Source organism: Xyrauchen texanus, chromosome 5 (genome assembly GCF_025860055.1).
Source record: "Xyrauchen texanus isolate HMW12.3.18 chromosome 5, RBS_HiC_50CHRs, whole genome shotgun sequence".
Classification (NCBI taxonomy): domain Eukaryota; kingdom Metazoa; phylum Chordata; class Actinopteri; order Cypriniformes; family Catostomidae; genus Xyrauchen; species Xyrauchen texanus.
In genome coordinates, this window is record NC_068280.1 from 26551649 (window position 1) to 26569178 (window position 17530).

The following is a 17530-nucleotide window of genomic DNA, read 5'->3' on the forward strand; positions in this document are numbered from 1 at the left end:
AAGGGGAACAGAGAGAGAACATCGGCAAGAACATGAAACGTCAACGAACGACAAAGGAAAGGGAAAACAAGCGGGTTTAAATAGACAGACACGGTAATAACAAAATCACAAACAGGTGCGGACAATAACGCTGTGACAGTGGTGATGAGGGCTGGGAAACATGGGAAATGTAGTTTTATACACAGACAGTGAAACACGGGGCGGACAACAAGGAAAACGTGACATGGAACGTGATAAGTGACATGTGAAACAGAAAACACGGGGCAGACAAGACGGGAACGTAACAATTACGTTGTGACAACCGGAAAAGTAAAGTAAATTCCTGTATTCATTGAAACAATGTAAATTTGGAGCGGTGCTAGTCCGTCATAATGCCGTTGTGGCAACATTGAAGAAAAATAGTTGGTTACCAGTAAAAAAAAAGTTGGTTACCAGTTGGTAATCTTTGCTTTTTATGATTATTCTATAGGTTGACATGCAGAAGTCTATCCTAATTTATGTCCTTTTTTTCCCAACATAATTTAAAGGTATATCATTTAAAGATGGGAAAGGAGGAAGCTGGGACCGGCATGACAACAAATAGAAATTTAATAACACTTTTCAATATCCCAAGATACAAAAAAACATACTCCTTTTCAGCCAGCTGTGTCAAATCATAACGACATTCAGACACGCGGACAAGCTTCATACATCTCTCTCCCGTCTGCCACTGTCTCTTCTCCTTAAATACTCCCGCCTCCCCTCGCTGGAATGCAGGGTGGGTGTAGCACACAGGTGGAATTCATTAGCCACTTATCTTCCTGGCCTCGCTCTGCCCAGATGCTGCTCGGCTCCGCCCTGCTCATCACAAAAGGCTATTTAAACAGTTGCTTATGAATAATGAATGCAGGATAAAAGGTAATGTATATCATTTATTTTGAAAGAGAACAGAGAAAACTAGAGAAAAAAGTTAGTCAAGACAAACTTTGATGTTGGCTTGCGAAAGCTTAGCATGTGTAGTGTTATTACATATATAATTTAGAGATGTGGAATTAATCAGTTAAAATGAGTATTTTGCACGCATTTTACCATCATAACATGAAGGGTAATTTGCACGCATGCTAAATTTAGTAGGGAATTTAGGGTCTTGAAATATGTGAGCTATGAACTAAATTAAACTGTCTTTATTAGGTAAGGAAATGTATAACGGAATTTGTCGTGTTCGACAACCATTATAAATTAGATAAATGACAAATAACTTGATTATTTGTCTTAATAGATTCTCCACCATTGAAAACATAATACAACGTCTAATTCTATTAGCTCACAATTTCTACTGTAAGGAATTAGCTTTAATAAGTGAATTATGATTAATTCACTTATTGGAGTGATGTTATTCTCGTGGCTTATTGAAATTAATATCACATGTATTTAGGTACAGCTTTGAAGCTAAATATTTCAGAAACAGGGATGAGATTATTTATCAAATATTCCACAGTCAAGTCATCTTTAAACACAGACAAACTTTATTACTATTCTAAACATAAATCTAATCTAACACATATATACATGAAACAGGTTGGTGAGTAGTGACAGAATGTGAAATAACTGATCAGTACATTGAAGATGAACTCTATGGAGTCTATCGACAATGCCTTAAGAACCATTTCATCCTTCTTCGAGTCTACATCGATTTGCTATCAGATTAACCAAAATATTTAATCAATTCACCAGCAATTTGAGCACAATATTGGAGGTGTTAATTGCGTGTCCTGGCGTCATTTATGTTGCTCGGTTCTTGGTTGAAAGTTCGTTCCGTCAATGATTTGATCTCTTTGTATGATCTAATTTATTGTCTGTATGAGATGATGATTTTAGCTGTGAAGTGAGGCCTTCTCAATGCTTCTCGGGACGTCGAGTCATGAGTTCCCTTGGATATCACATGTGAGGAAGAGTGTTCAGAGAGCAAGTGAAGAGCAAGATGAAGAGAGGGCAAGAGAGACAAGAAGACGAAGAGTCAAGAGGAAGAGAGACAAGAGTTATTCCTGTTTGGTACTATTTGAACTGAGATTGGCCACATCCCCAAAGGTGTCCTGCGCCAGTCACATGGTCAACTGGTCTATTTTCCGACAGTTGAGTTATGGTCCATTGTTTCAGACTCTTAAAAATGTCCTGCTCAAAAATAGTACATATTTAACCATGAGCTTCTCTATCTTGAGAATGGACCATGATACATGATATTCATTGTCATCGGATCTTTCTTCATACACAAACAAATGTTTATATACTAAACATGACATGTTTTTATGGATGTTAGGTAATAAAACATGAAAATCTCTGGTTACAAAATTATATTGGTTTTACACATCATTGCATTTTATCGAGTTAAACCTTATAGTTACCATTCTTAGTAAAATTAAATAAATCATAATAAATTAAAGATTATATTTATCAAGTATAGGTGATTGCACATCGCTACCTTCATTTTAAAGAGTTCCATCGGTCTATAATCCTTAATTTGTTAGGTACAAACTTTACCACAGTTCAAAGTGATTTTCAGCATTATCTAGCAAGGCTAGATTAAGATGAAATGTCTTCGTATTCTTAATGGTCCTTGTAACCTTACAAAAGAGAAGTCTGCTTTAACTGTGTTTGGAAGATCAGGTTGCAGATGGGCCTTTCTGGCCAGTTAGGACGCTTGGGCCATTTGATTTATGATGGTGAAACATTCCAAAATGAAAAGCTGGATTGTTCCTAGATCCAGATATACGTTGTTTCAATTCTTCTGCATATATAATCTTACACCTGAAAGTTTGAAGTAGCTGTAAAAGCTTAAAGTTTGAAGGTTTTAAGTTTGAAGTAGTTACAAGTTTAATAGTAGTTTTGAAAGTTTAAAGATTATAAGACCATTCAGTCTATCAGAAGATAGATACATAGATAGCAGGGCTGGACTGGTAATCTGGCATACTGGACATTTTACATGGAATGGAGCTGGCTGAGGCATTGCTGTGACATGGCCTTGAGCTGACTCTGGTGTGGCTCTGTCATGGGCTGGAGCTGACTCTGGCTTGGCTGTGACATGGCCTAGAGCTGACTTTGGCGTGGCTGTGACATGGCCTGGAGCTGACTCTGGTGTGGCTGTGACATGGCCTGGAGCTGACTCTGGCTTGGTGGCCATGTCGTGGAACTCTGGCTTGGCGGCCATGGCGTGGGGCAAAGTCGGGGAAGGCTGAGCCGTGGATAACTTGGAAATGACCTCCGTGGTCGTAAACATGGACAGAGACTTGGGAACAACCTCTATGGTTGTGGGCATGGGCAGAGACGAAGTGTAGAACCCAGGTGCAGTTTATTTACAGGAGTGAAGACCGAAAACCATAAATCCAACTGTGAACAAAATTCTTGACTTGACTTGACATAAAACTAGACTTGACATGAAACTAGACTTGACTTGAACAAACAACAAAGTTACACTCACAATATCTGACACTAGACAATGGCAAACATGAGGGCTAAAATACACAGACATGAGTAAAAAGACAACCAATGAACAGGCAGAAATAAAAACAAGACCACAAGACTAATAAACTAAAACCAATGATAAACTAGAACTGATAACAAAGTAATAAACCAATGAAAACAAGACACATGAACAGGGAAAACACATGACAAGATCACATGAGGGAACAGGAAATCACATGACATGACAGGAACAGGAACTAAACTTGAAAATAAAAGACATAAAAACAAGAACAAAACAGAATAAACATGACAGTTCCCTTCAAGCTGAAAATCAGAATTATAATTATTAACTCATCAAAATTAAGTCATCCATTTTAGATTTTTTTGAATATGGCATTCTCTGAACTTTTGAATACTCCTCTAAGGGGATTCATGAGACTGTCACCACATTTAGACAAAATTATGCCAAGATATTGAAGATGCTAAATTGCAAACAGATTTTGAAATATTGAACTGTGTTACCATAGCGAAGCATTAAATTAATGGCAAAAAATGGGAAACAGCAGTGTCTCACATTTACATTTACATTTACATTTATTCATTTGGCAGACGCTTGTATCCAAAGCGACTTACAAAAGAGGTCTCACATCATGTGCAATGTGTGATTTAGTTCAAAACTGAGATGTATGTTGAGGGCTAATCACATGGATTTGATTATTTTGGGTTATGGACATAGCGCCACCACTGGGCAGTAGGAAGCGTGGCTCTTACAAGAGATTTGAAAATAGTTCTCTTATATTTACCCAAGTTGCTTCAAAATTATTTAGAATAATGTAAAATACCAAATGCATGTGTCCACCTTGCATTGTTTTCCGAAAGCCAATGGGTGGAAATGGACCCATGGTGCTTGGGATGTCATCGCAGCTTACAGCTATATTATCATCTTGAAATGCATGCCACACAGTTGAATCCCTCTATGTCTAGATTTTGTTCCTGTAGCGATGAGTGGGTAACAATTGTGGTTATAAATGTTTAATTCCTCAAGTTTCAGAGTCAAGCAAAGTTAAGTGGTGCTGCTTATTTACATAGATTGTATTGCATCACATGGTTTCCTGTGCTTCCTCTTTTTTTCAAGAATTTCACAACCTAACATTAAAGCAACCTTGAGCTTAAGATTTGACATATTGGTCTTCTGTCTTCTCTAGCCATTTTGTGGAAGTGTGGCACTACAATGAAGATGTCTTTTTTCTCTATGTATTGAGACCTTTGGATTTGACCCCCCCTTCGTACACTCAGTGACCCCTCTAGCCCCTTCCCCGCATTCACTCCCTCATTGTCCCTTTCATCCAGCTCCCTTTTTTAAGAAACACGCAATGCTTTTAACCTAATTCAGCCCATTGTTTGTCCCTGACCCGAACCCCCATCCCCCAGTCAAATAAACAAAGGGGGGAGAGCCGCTGTAGTCCCTGAGCAAGCCAGGTGTTTTCCACTGCCCGCCTGCTCCCTAATGGCAGAGGCCTCGTGCTGCAGCTGCTTGATAAGGCCTCTTTTATGTGGCTCCATTGTTGACCACACACTCCTTGTTTATTCATGGACTATGTGGGGGAAGACCTTTTGGAATGACAGCCACTACTTTATCTCCACCCTCCCTTAGTGTGTAAACTGTGGGTGTCAGTGAGTGTGCGTGTGTGTGTGTGTGTGTGTGTGTGTGTGTGTGAGAGAGAGAGAGAGAGAGAGAGAGAGAGTTTACACTCCATTGTAAGCTCCCTGCTCTCTCATTGGTTTGCAGACAGCTACTGACTAATGGGCAAATGGTAGACATTGTAGCCCCATCTGCTCAAGCTCTCATTGTTCAAACTGTCTTTTGAGGGAAAAAAGATCTACAGCACAGTGTTCCACTTCTTCAGACTTGCTAGGGTTTGAAGGCACTTTATCTGCTTGACTGGATTTGTGTGTCCCTCAGTGTGACATGGTTTCTGCTTCTTGGTTTTGAGTTGGAGAGCAACAAGGGGAAACTGTATTTTCTACAAGACAATCTGATGACTCAGTATAGCTGAGCAGAAATATATTAATTGACCAGGAGCAGCAGCATTTTTTCAAGGTTTGGGTCTGGACTCCCTTCACTTACGGTACGTCTGGTCATTTATCTGTCAAGTTTTGTCAACTATGAGCTGTCTGTTATGCATTTAGCATTTATGTACTGTAATATCCATACTTTTTATACAAAAAAAAAGTAATGTCTAATGTGTATAATTTTTTCTCATTGAATAAATATTTGATGTGTTTGTTGCACTAGTTGTTAACAGTAACTAAGTACTTCACTTGATTTCACTTGGTTTCGCTTGGCAAGGAGGCTCTAGGAAGTTCAGGTGTCAATGTCTTAAGGACTTCTATCATAGAGATGCTGCAGCATGATGTCTTCATGCTGATTATTACTTTTTTTTCACTCATTAAAAACGTTTTGCACTGCAAAGGTGCTGGAGAAAATCTCCCCTTCCTCTTTATTATCATAAATTAATACATTAATGAAAAGAGTGCCTCGCACACTCTCCTAGATCACATATTTTTTTACAATAAATATACTTCAATTTGGATCAGTTTGGATCAATAAACTCTATTCACCTTCCCTCCTTGAGCATGAACAATTTATTGTTGTACACTTGAGGGATCCAACAGTTTCAGTTAGGGTTCAAACTACTGAGGTGAAATAATCAAAAGATTTAGAACTTGGCTGGTTGATGTTTGATGTGCTTTAGGTTGTAAGCTTCAGCCTTTTCAGTAAGTGCATATAGGAGTTTGAGATTGAGGTGGTTATCTAGAATCCTAGGGCCTCAGAAGTAGGATGTTTGCACTTCAATATTAAGACAAGCTTTCTCAGTCAGTAGAGAAATTGTAACAACCTGCTCATTATTGTGCTGGAAGAGGATATCAGTTGCTGTTCCCTAGTGGCCTCAGTAGACATCTGTTGCCCTGCTGGCAACGTCCCCCTGTCCTCATTCTCCAATGGCCCTCCCTTTTGTCGTTGCATAGAGAGCTGGGTAGACGACACAGAAGGCCCTCTTCACAACCACAAAAACTTCCAAGGCCCTCCAACACACACACACATTCCCAGAGGGACTCTATTTTCTCTCTCTCACCACACACACACACACACACACACACACACACACACACACACACACACACACATTTTGGAATGTCCTTATGAGGACTCTCCATAGACATATTGATTTTTTATACTGTACATACTGTAGACTCTATCCCCTAACCCTACCCCTAAACCTAACCCTCACAAAGAACTTTCTGCATTTTTACATTTTACGTTTTTTTAATCTGTTTTAATTATGGGGACACTAAAAATGTCCTCATAAACCACATTTATAGCATAATATCCTTGTAATTACCATTTTGTAACCTACAAAAAAAGTCCTTGTAAACCACACACACGCACGCACACACACACAAACATGTCTAAACAAACAACATGTGTTACATATTCATTACAGCTCAGCTAGCATGCTGGCGGCATTTGAAAAATGCCAACAAATCAAACTGACGTGATGCTAGTCAGACTCCTGGCTGGACGGATAATTGCTCTATGCTAAAGCGCAAAGCATTTTTGGAATGAACCAAATCCTAGCATTGGTCAGTTTTGTTTAGGGATGCACCGAAATTTCGGCCACCGAAAATGATTTTTTTTTGTTTTGGCCGAAAGAGAAAAAAGGCCGAAAATATATGCCTCCCCGCCCGTCATTGCTCAGATTTCACTCTCGATCGATCTAGCAATTATCACGGCGCTACCAAGCAAAGGCCGATGTCAGCGGTGTGAAAATACTTCAAAGCAGTACCACCGCTCCCTATACGCATACCCCCCAGAAAGTCCACCGGCTGCCCTTACTCGCACGTTATATGTTATCCAAGAACCCGAAAGCAGTTGCTGAACACAGACGATCGCTTCACGCTCATATCACGCGAACGCGACAATCCTCTTGACTACTGATACATGAATAATGTTCGCGGACTGCACGCAGGTATTTATCTGCCCCGAGCACCAGCACAGAGAGAGACTATTCAGTGCAGCATCTCATGTTCTTGATGAGAAGTGGAACGGTCTCTCCTGCCAGAAAGCTGAGCAACTTTTCTTCTTGAAGAAGAAACCTGCCACTTTTACTTACATAGAAAGCAGTCCAATTTGCTATGTGTATAGCAATTACATTAAAATAGGTTTAGCCCTGCAAAACTTTGTTCTTCACTTGAGGCTACATCTGTCATTTACAGTTTTAGGTTGGTTTTAGTTCTATTTCTATTACTGCTGTTGTTTTGCACAATTATTTTATATTAAAGTGGAAATACGTTTATATAAACAGAATAGAGGCCCTCTGCCGTTCTGTATTTTGCCTGTTGTTTTCATTAAAATGACTGTGTAGCATATTTAAACTTTTTGAATTTGCAAGATACTATACTAAAGCTGCTAAGTTAATTACTTGACTGCTGTTTTGCATATCATTTTAGTTTTCTAGAACATTACATTATTGGATAATTGTTAAAAAAATATCTGTTAAATTTGAATGTTAAAGAACTGAATAAAGAATAATATATTTAATAGTGTTTTAATATATTTTCTGTCCAATTTGGTGTGTTACTTTCAATAAAAGTGTGATCATTTTATTGGTTTGTAGTTTTTCAATTCAGATTAATTCAATTCATGACATTAATTAAAAAGTATAATATTAATACAATTATTTAAAAAATAATAACTATTCTAAAATTTTCAGTTTTCGGCCAAGTGCATCCTGAATTTTCGGTTTCGGTCCAGAATTTTCATTTCGGTGCATCACTAGTTTTGTTTTTTTATGACACAGCTGCTGCTAGTTGTCATGGAATAATTCTCCATGTGTCTTTGTCACCAAAAAAATAGGACTCACTAAAATGGATGATTTGAAAACATCACTAATTGATTTTAATGGAAAGTTGTTGCATGTAGATGTACAAGTCATGTGCACTTTTAAAACATATGGCCTGCTAATGCTCTCATTTGGGCAACAATGTGTGTAACCAGTAGATCTGGAAGGTTTCATTTGCAGAAGTCTGTGGCTAACATTTACCTGCTTTTTACTATGCTGTGTGCCTTGGAGAGTACATCTGTAAATTTTTTTTAACAGGTTCACTTCTCTCTGTTGCATGTCTATCTGTTGTGTTACTGGAGGAACTTTATTCTCTCAATGTCAAACTTCCCCTAATGATGTTATAAAAGAAAATGGTTTAAACATCAGTGTACAAACACTTTTATTTTTGCTTCTGTCTCTGATTCTCTGATGCCCAGATTGGTCTAGCAAACTCTTTTGTTGTAGAATGGTGTGTCAGACACACTTGAGCCACCTCCGCCTTCCCCTATCCCCCGCCCTCTTTTGTTAAACCAGACTAAATTATTCCGACTCTGTTGTGGCATGTTGATGGGGCATTGTAAAGCAGCTGCACCCTAGCAACAGTTGGATTGTTGCCAGCAACCCCTTTTGTATGACCCCCCATGCCCACACCCATTAAAGACAAGCTTTCTGTGATTCCATCTGTTTCCATCTCTCCTAAGTTATCACAAACCTTGCAAGCATTTCGCCTTCCTAAAACCATCATGCTGAAATGTTTCAGTCTGGTTTACTTGGTATGATCAAATTCAACAGGACCAAGGGCTTTTAAATCTGCAAGATCTTTGATTTAATTATTTGGAAATGATGTTGCAACCCTTTAAAGTTAACAAATACCATCCATATTATACAAACTGCACAGATTGTAGTGCTTTGCTTTATTTAGCTTTTAACCCTGAAATGCTTATGTGCATTGAAATATGAAATTTGGCCATGATCCAATTCCATTATTTTAGAACAATTCATAATTATTTTCAAAAATATGCAGAAAAAAAGACTCAGAAAAAGTTTTTACTGAACGTTCTTAATTTAGACAGCACAGGCATGCACCAGACTTGAGCACTAGAGTCAGATGCATTTTGGACAGACGCTTTAAAGAGGTTTGGCATATGTATAGCTATAAACAGAAATACAATACTAAGAATGTCTGAATGTCTGCAAGAGTCTATCAACAATTTTAGATGGAATCACTTTAATCCCCACAAACTGCTAACAAGAACTGGTCAGATAACTTGTAATATTGATATTCTCTCTTAGGTAAAATTCCCATCTAAAGCATAAAACTGATCAAAACCCAAAGAGTTAAGTATTAAGGCAACGCAAAGGTAATGGCCTCAAGCACAAACGAGATCTTCATCACTATCCTGACTATGGAGCTTGAGAAACAACGCAAATATCTTCCAGGCTAACCATCATGTGAAAATGTGCTGTATAATGCAGGCAGGCTTCTTAGAATTAAAATACATCTGGTGCACTTCTCACAATATCCACCAGGTGGGGCATGAGTACAGTAAGAGCTTACTCTGCCAGTTGCTGCCTTGATTACACACAAATATCACGCACATATCTATTTGATGTGTTTGTTTACATCTGCAATATGTCTATAATACATTTCAATAAGAATGTCTCTGATGTCAGTAGGACATTCAACTGTTGTCTTTGAGATGTTTATGATTTAGAATGTTTGTAAATCTGATCTATAGCAGATGTTTAGCAGATGTAAATTAGATTGTTATGCTTTCCAGATGAAACTATCTAAAACAGACATATAGGAGATGTACATCTGGATGGGGAATAATTATCAAATTAATTACTGTAAAATATTTTAATTCGAATCACAATTTTCCATTATATGAATTAGGTTGGAAATTAGTATTGTGACCATATTATTTGTATAATATTTGTCTCATAACATGTGTTTGAGTTTTAGGCTACATGTTATTACCAGAAACACTACACAGTTCAAAACTGGTGGCAACAAGCCTTGTTATTTGTTATCCGTCGTAGAATTTTATTAGTAGTTAATATTTTCTATTAATCAATGTTGCTCCAATGCGATAACACTGATTATGTTTTCCTATTCTTTTTTATGCTTATAGAAATAATAATAATATATTTGCAATTTTGTTTTGTTTAATGTCAGTATAGTTTTGGCCATTAAGAAACATAGGGTATCACAAAAATTGTCTGAGAGAAAATATATTTTATTTGATCTCTGTAGAGGATGTCAGGACAGGAGAGTGATCCGTGTTCTAATAGTTTTTTCTCGATCTCAATCTGTCATTCCCTTTTCATGTTGAAGACATGAAGACATCGAAAACATAGCCTACATAAATACTTTATTTTAATTAAACGTTAACGAAGTATTTTATATGTGAAAATAAAACGTGTAAGCTATAACTGAAAGTAAACATTGTTCTCACAGTAATTGGAGGGGCTCAGTAAAGATCGGCTGGCAGAGTGGCAGCCGCTTTCTCTAGAGAGGCAGCGCGGCATCCTGGGCAGCATTTCACAAAAGCATTGCAAGCTTAAGTTGATCTACTTAGGCATACAATTCTTTTGGGAAATGCTTCCTAGGTCACTTGGTCACTTGTGCTTCCTGACCAACAAATCAGTTGGGGATCTCGTTCTGTTGACTATTGATGGAGATGTTCCCTTCATGGACCTGCAAGGATACCTTTGCATAAGCCACGCTTAGCTTATGAATATAATATTAATTAAGTGTATTTACAGTCAGGTCCATAAATATTGGGACATCGACACAATTCTAATCTTTTTGGTTCTATACACCACCACAATGGATTTGAAATGAAACGAACAAGATGTGCTTAAACTGCAGACTTTCAGCTTTAATTTGAGGGTATTTACATCCAAATCATGTGAACGGTGTAGGAATTACAACAGTTTGTATATGTGCCTCCCACAAAATACACACAAAGGGATTAATCCACACGGGGACCCATCCTGTGGAGCAGCTCCGAACTCCAGGCAGGTGTCGCTGACAGAGAACACTTGCAGGTCCCCAACCTTCTTGATAGATGCGAGCACGATCAGGAGGGCCGTCTTCAAGGAGAGGGCCTCAAGGTCAACTGAGTAAAGCGGGGTCTCTGAAGGCCCGAGAGGACCACTGAGAGATCCCAGGAGGGGAACAGGCTTGGCCAGGGAGGATTCAACCTCCGGGCGCCTTTAAGGAACCTGATAATCAAGTCGTGCTTATCCGTGTCTTTGTGGGCCGTGATAGCGGCTACATATACCTTCAAGGTGGAGGGGACAGCCTCCCCTCCAACCTCTCTTACAGGGATGAGAGCACCGACCGAACCGCGCATTTCTGCGGGTCTTCGAATGGGGAAGAACACCAATTCACGAACAAGTGCCACTTCATGGTGTAAAATTGCCCGGTAAAGGGAGCTCTGGCAGAAAACAGAGGTTTGTACAGGGTTTGAAAGTCTGGTGGCAGGCGGGGGTGATGAACACACGGTGCGTGCCGCAGCAACATGCCCATCTCGGGACTCGAGTCTGGAGCCAGAGCTGAAGCGGTCTCATATGCATCAACCCCAGCGGTGCGACCGCCGCAGAGGACGCCATATGCCCCAGGTGCCTCTGGAAATGTTTTAGAGGAACCGCCGTGCCTGTCTTGAATAAGGCTCATTGGTGAGGCACGCTATCATTGAGACGGAGTCAAACTTAATGCCGAGAAAAGAGATGCTCTGAACCGGGGCGAGCTTGCTCTATTCCCAGTTGACCTGAAGCCCTAGTCGGCTGAGGTGCCTGAGCATCTGGTCCCTGTGGGCGCATAGTAACTCTATGAGCCAGGATGAGCCAGTCGTTGAGGTAGTTGAGTATGCGGATGCCCACTTCCAATAGCGGGGCAAGGGCTGCCTCTGCGACCTTCGTGAAGACCGTTTCAAGATCGGTTGTAAGCTGCTGCCTTTCTTGGGAATGATGAATTAAAGGCTGTAGAAACCCTTCTTCATCTCGGCTGGAGGGACAGGCTCTATCGCGTCTTTGAGTAGAAGGGTCGCGATCTCAGCACGCAGGGTGTTGGTGTCTTCGCCTTGCACCAGGGTGGAGCGAATACCACCAAAACGAGGCAAACTGAATCGCGTAGCCGAGTCGGATGGTCCTGGCCAACCAGCGCGAATGGCTCTGGTGCTGAGAGAAGACTCGAAGCACTTACCTTGCTGAGGGAGAAAACAGACTGGCCGTGAGGCGAGCTGCTCTCACCTCGAGCCCGAACAGAAGCAAACGAGTGTGCTGGGGAGCGGGTGGTTCATGGGAATTTATCCAACGAAACCGAGCTCCCAATTCGCCTTCATCTCCTGCCGTGCCAGCCCGGGGGATGTCTGAAGTGGCTTTCTCTCGTGAGGAAAGAAAGCCACGACCGCAACATTGCCATGTCTATGTTCTTGCACTGAGAACATAAAACGCTGCCCGCGTGTGATCACAGCCCAGGCACTCGAGGCAGCTCTTATGACCGCGTGAAGTGGAGAGAAATTCGACCGCAACCAGGAACTACACAGGGGTGGAAAGACATCTTTAAAAAGAAGCGTCCTGAAAAGGATGTTCAACGGCAGCTGTGTATTGCTCTTTTAGAGGTCATAATCTGTTTTTAGGGAAAGACAGCTTTGTAGATCCAACAGCATATGGTCTGTAGAGATGAAGTTAACAGTCAGTGAATACAGCTGATCGCACAACCTCTCGGCTCCGAAGGTAAATTCTGAACAGATAGACTAATTTCCCTCTCTTTATACCCGTATGTCCGGGGGCGGGACATGCAAATTCTGTCTGCCAATTTCTCATTGGCCTTTTCTCAAGTTCAGAGATGCGCAAGGCTCTCAAGACAGACCCCTAGTGACGCTTTTTCGACACAACGTTGAAGTGAGTGACAGATGGGGAACGCATTTCTCTACAAGCTGCAGCAGCGCTGACGAGTGTGTTGTTGATTTGCTGAACGAGGAAGAAAATATTCGAGACACTTTGAGAGACAATTCACCTGTTGGAGAAGCTGACTGACAGAAATATCATATGCATAATGCACACACACATAATGACTGTTAAAACAAATGTCAATTGAAATAACTGATTGTATCTTATTTATGTGTATATCTACTTGTTGTACATTTGCTCAAAACCCTGCATTTTACGAATTAAACGCAACAACGTCTACACACTCCAAGAGCCTGTATAATGGAAGCAATAAAACACAAATCCCAACCAACAAAATACATCTTACTATACTGTTAAAAGTACAGCTGTTAACGGTAGAACAGCATTAAGAATTACTTAATTTTGAGGAGAAACCAAAATAAAAACCTTTTATTGGTATATAAAGGCAATAGAATTTATATTATTATATTTACATTTATTCAGTTGTAATAATTTAAATTCTAGGGGTAACCATTGATGATGAGCTAAATTTCACAGACCACATCTCAAAGACTGTAAGATCATGTAGATTTACACTCTACAATATCAGGAAGATAAGACCTTTCCTCTCTGTACATGCCACACAACTGCTCGTTCAGTCACTTGTCATAAATAGACTGGACTACTGTAACGCTCTCATTGCAGGCCTCCTGCATGTGCTATTAGACCTCTGCAAATGATCCATAATGCAGCAGCACATCTGGTCTTTAATGAACCAAAGAGAGCACATGTTACACCACTCTTTGTCTCTCTCCACTGGCTGCCGGTTCATGCACATACTGAATTCAAGGCCCTGATGCTGGCATACAAAACAGTCACTGGGTCTGCTCCAGCATACCTAAAAACATTTATGCAGAGCTACGTTCCCACCAGAAGCCTGCGGTCAGCTAAGGAACGTCGCCTTGTTGTACCAAAACAAAGACGCACCACAACACTTTCCCGGACTTTCAGTTTCATCATACCACGTTGGTGGAATGACCTTCCCAACACAATCCTTGAAGCTGACTCACTCTATCTTCAAAAAACATCTAAAAACACATCTATTCCAAGAGCACTTAACCAGTCACAAAAAAATATATATATATATATATTTACAATTCTTGTTGCACTTAAATCTGTTTTGTATACTATTCTGATGGTAGTGAAACTTTGTAGTATGGCACTTTTCGTACCACTGTCTCCTTAAGATGATTCGCTTGATGTTTTCCTCTTTTGTAAGTCGCTTTGGATAAAAGCGTCTGCCAAATGAATAAATGTAATGTAAATGTAAATTATTAATATTTGGCAAAGAAATGCAGTTTTAAAAAAGTGATACAAATGCAAAGATTATACAATATATATTATAGAAGAGATACAGAAAATGCAAAAGCAAAAATGCAGCCACATAATTTACATGTTAAGAGAACACATATGAGTTTCAGTTTTTCCAGCATTTGATGCAAATGAAATATACATCCTTACAGCTGGTTCAGGATTTCTTCCTTGAGTTACTTCAGCATTTATTGTCAGTGCTCAAACACCTTTCTGTGTTTTAACAGCACCAGTTCCACTAGTTTTGGTAACGGCAGTGGCTCCTGAAATGCATGCGTATAACACTCCCATAGCATGCGTGTGACAACCCCAGCAGATATGTTCATTATTTTAATATGTATAATTCATTAAAACAATTTTTTATTTGTTGTTATTTATTTTTAAACCTGAATAGAACACTTTATGACTATCTAATAAAATATCAGCAAGTGATGGAAGACCAGATGGATAAATTAAATGAATGGAAATAAAAGTCATTTGCTGTCATATTTTAATTGAATTAATTTAATATTACATATTGAAGCTCAATATGTAATATTATGAGCAAGACAAAATACAAGCAAAAACTGCATTATACAGATACAGTGTATGTAAGGTAGGAGTTGTTATCTGCAACTATGTCATATTTCCATGGTCTTGCTTGCATTCGTGTTTAGATACAGTGAGAAATATAAAAAATATTGTTTTAAATAAAAACTGAATGTTGAGTTGTAAAAAATCGATTGATGTAAAAGAAATCACTGTTCAGACATGCACATGTGAAAAAATCAGATACACATCCAATTTATTTCCAAATATGAAAGTGGCCCATATCGGATATGAAAATGTCAGATTCAAAGCGCTATTGGCTGTTCATATGGTCATCTAATTAACAGATCTGTGTCACATATGAGTGAAAAAAATCAGATTTGTGCCACATTCAGCTGCAGTGTGAACGTAGCCTCCTGATTTCCAAAAGCCTATAGGAGCAAATAATATTAATAATAAAACAGTAACAAATAACAATAAAAATAGAATAAAAAAGGTGCCAAGTGGTCTCATATGCATCAACCCAAGTGGCTGGACCGTCGCTGAGGATGCCATATTCCCCAGGAGCCTCGTTGGTGAGGCACGCTGTCATCGAGACCGTCTCTAACTCCATACCGAGAAAAGAGATGCTCTGAACCAGACCGAGCTTGCTCTTTTACCAGTTGACCCGAAGTCCCAAACGGCTGAGGTGCTTGAGCACCAAGTCCCTGTGTGCACACAACATGTCACGCGAACGAGCTAGGATTAGCCAGTCATCGAGATTGTTGAGGATGTAGACGCCCACTTCCCTTAGCGGGGCAAGGGCTGCCTCTGCGACTTTCGTGAAGGTGGGAGGAGACAAGGACAGGCCGAAAGGGAGGACTTTGTACTTGTATGCCCAACCCTCGAAGGCAAACCAGAGAAAGGGTCTGTACCAAGGAAGAATCGAGACATGGAAGTACGCGTCCTGATGCCGGACATTCGCTAAAATGCGTCTCTGTGTGAGCATCTTGAACAGGAGTCTATGCAGGGCCAGGTTAAGAACTCGCAGGCCCAAGATTGGCCACAACCCACCGCCTTTTTTGGGTATAATTAAGTAGGGGCTGTAAAACCCCTTCCTCATCTTGGCTGGAGGGACAGGGTCTATCGCGTCCTTACGTAGAAGGGAGGCAATCTCCGTGCACAAGGCAGCGGTGTTCTCACCTCTCACCGCAGTGAAGCGGACGCTGTTGAACCTGGGCGGGCGCCTGGTGAACTGAATCTCATAGCCGAGTCGGACGGTCCTGATCAACCAGTGTGACGGGTTGGGGAGCGTGAGCCCCAAGCTCCGTGCGAGAGAGACCAAAGGAACTACCGCGTCGGACGTACCAGCGGGGGGGGGGCCTCGCAACGGGGTGAAGCCCGAGGTGCTGAGACATCAAAGCACTAACCTGGCTTCTTGTGACCACTCCCGGAACAGCCTGGGATGGGGAGGAAGATGTTCGTCCTCGTAGCTCTTGGAGACCATCACATCGGGGGTGGGTTTGTGCCATGGCTAGGTACCCGGAAACGGAAAGCCCGGTTCCAGGGCGCCATACCTGCCAAAGGGAACCGGTGGCCGGCGGTCATGATAACGAGAAATAGGGCCAAGGGAATGAGGAAACTGCTCTTTTATTGAGAATGTGGGTACCGCAGCCTGTTGGGCGTGCGGCAAAGCAAAAGTCAAATGAAACCAAGGATTCTCCATCAGACCCTTCGGCAGGGGAGGGAGTGGTCTGCTTACCAGCTCACATAGTGCAGTTTCCTGAGTCCCAGGGCTGCTCGTCTCAGGGGCGCTTTGAAGCCTTCTTGGGGTTCTTGGTGGCCGGCCGTGAGGCGGTTGGCGTCAGGGCCTGCGGGTAGCTCCGAGGGGCGGGCTGTGGTGGAGCTGGTATTGCCACCTCAAGGGGATGCCCAGGGCGATGAGCAGATGGAGTGCGGAGTCTATGGCTCTGCCGGGGCAGGATATGTTGTATGGCATCTGTCTCCTTTCTTACTGTTGAAAACTGCCTGGCAAACTCTCCGTGTCGCCAAAGTGAGCCAAAGATGGCATTCCTGGACCACCAGGAATGCCAGCGCAGCTCCTGCACTAGTCCCGTGTCAGGACCACCCTTGTGCTGGTGCCTTGGCTTGGGGCACCTGCAGGAGTGCCATGGCGTGCAAGGCGGAAGCGGCATGTCCAGCAGTGCTGTAGGCTGATGACGTCTCCGCCAAGTGGCAGTACTTTGCAGGCACATGCGCAACTGATTGGTCAACTTAGGAAATCGCCCGAATAGCCCCTTACAACCCCGCCATCGAGGGTAATGAGAGCGGAGGAGCTCATGGATCATGTGCGGGCAGTAAAAGGTGCCTGCCACGAACACATGAGCTCATCGTGCACCTCGGGCGGAACATGGCCATGCCACTAT

The 17530-nt window shown here is 41.3% G+C and overlaps 1 protein-coding gene across 1 annotated transcript in view; it reads left to right on the top strand.

The window, feature by feature from the left end:
* Positions 1 to 1562: 1562 nt before the first annotated feature.
* The window catches only part of LOC127643518 (probable ribonuclease ZC3H12C), a 53210-nt gene continuing 37242 nt past the window's right edge, over positions 1563 to 17530 (top strand). Inside the window, exon 1 of the mRNA XM_052126316.1 lies at positions 1563 to 5567. The gene's annotated coding sequence lies outside the window, so the exon portion shown is untranslated. The remainder of the gene's footprint in view (positions 5568 to 17530) is intronic.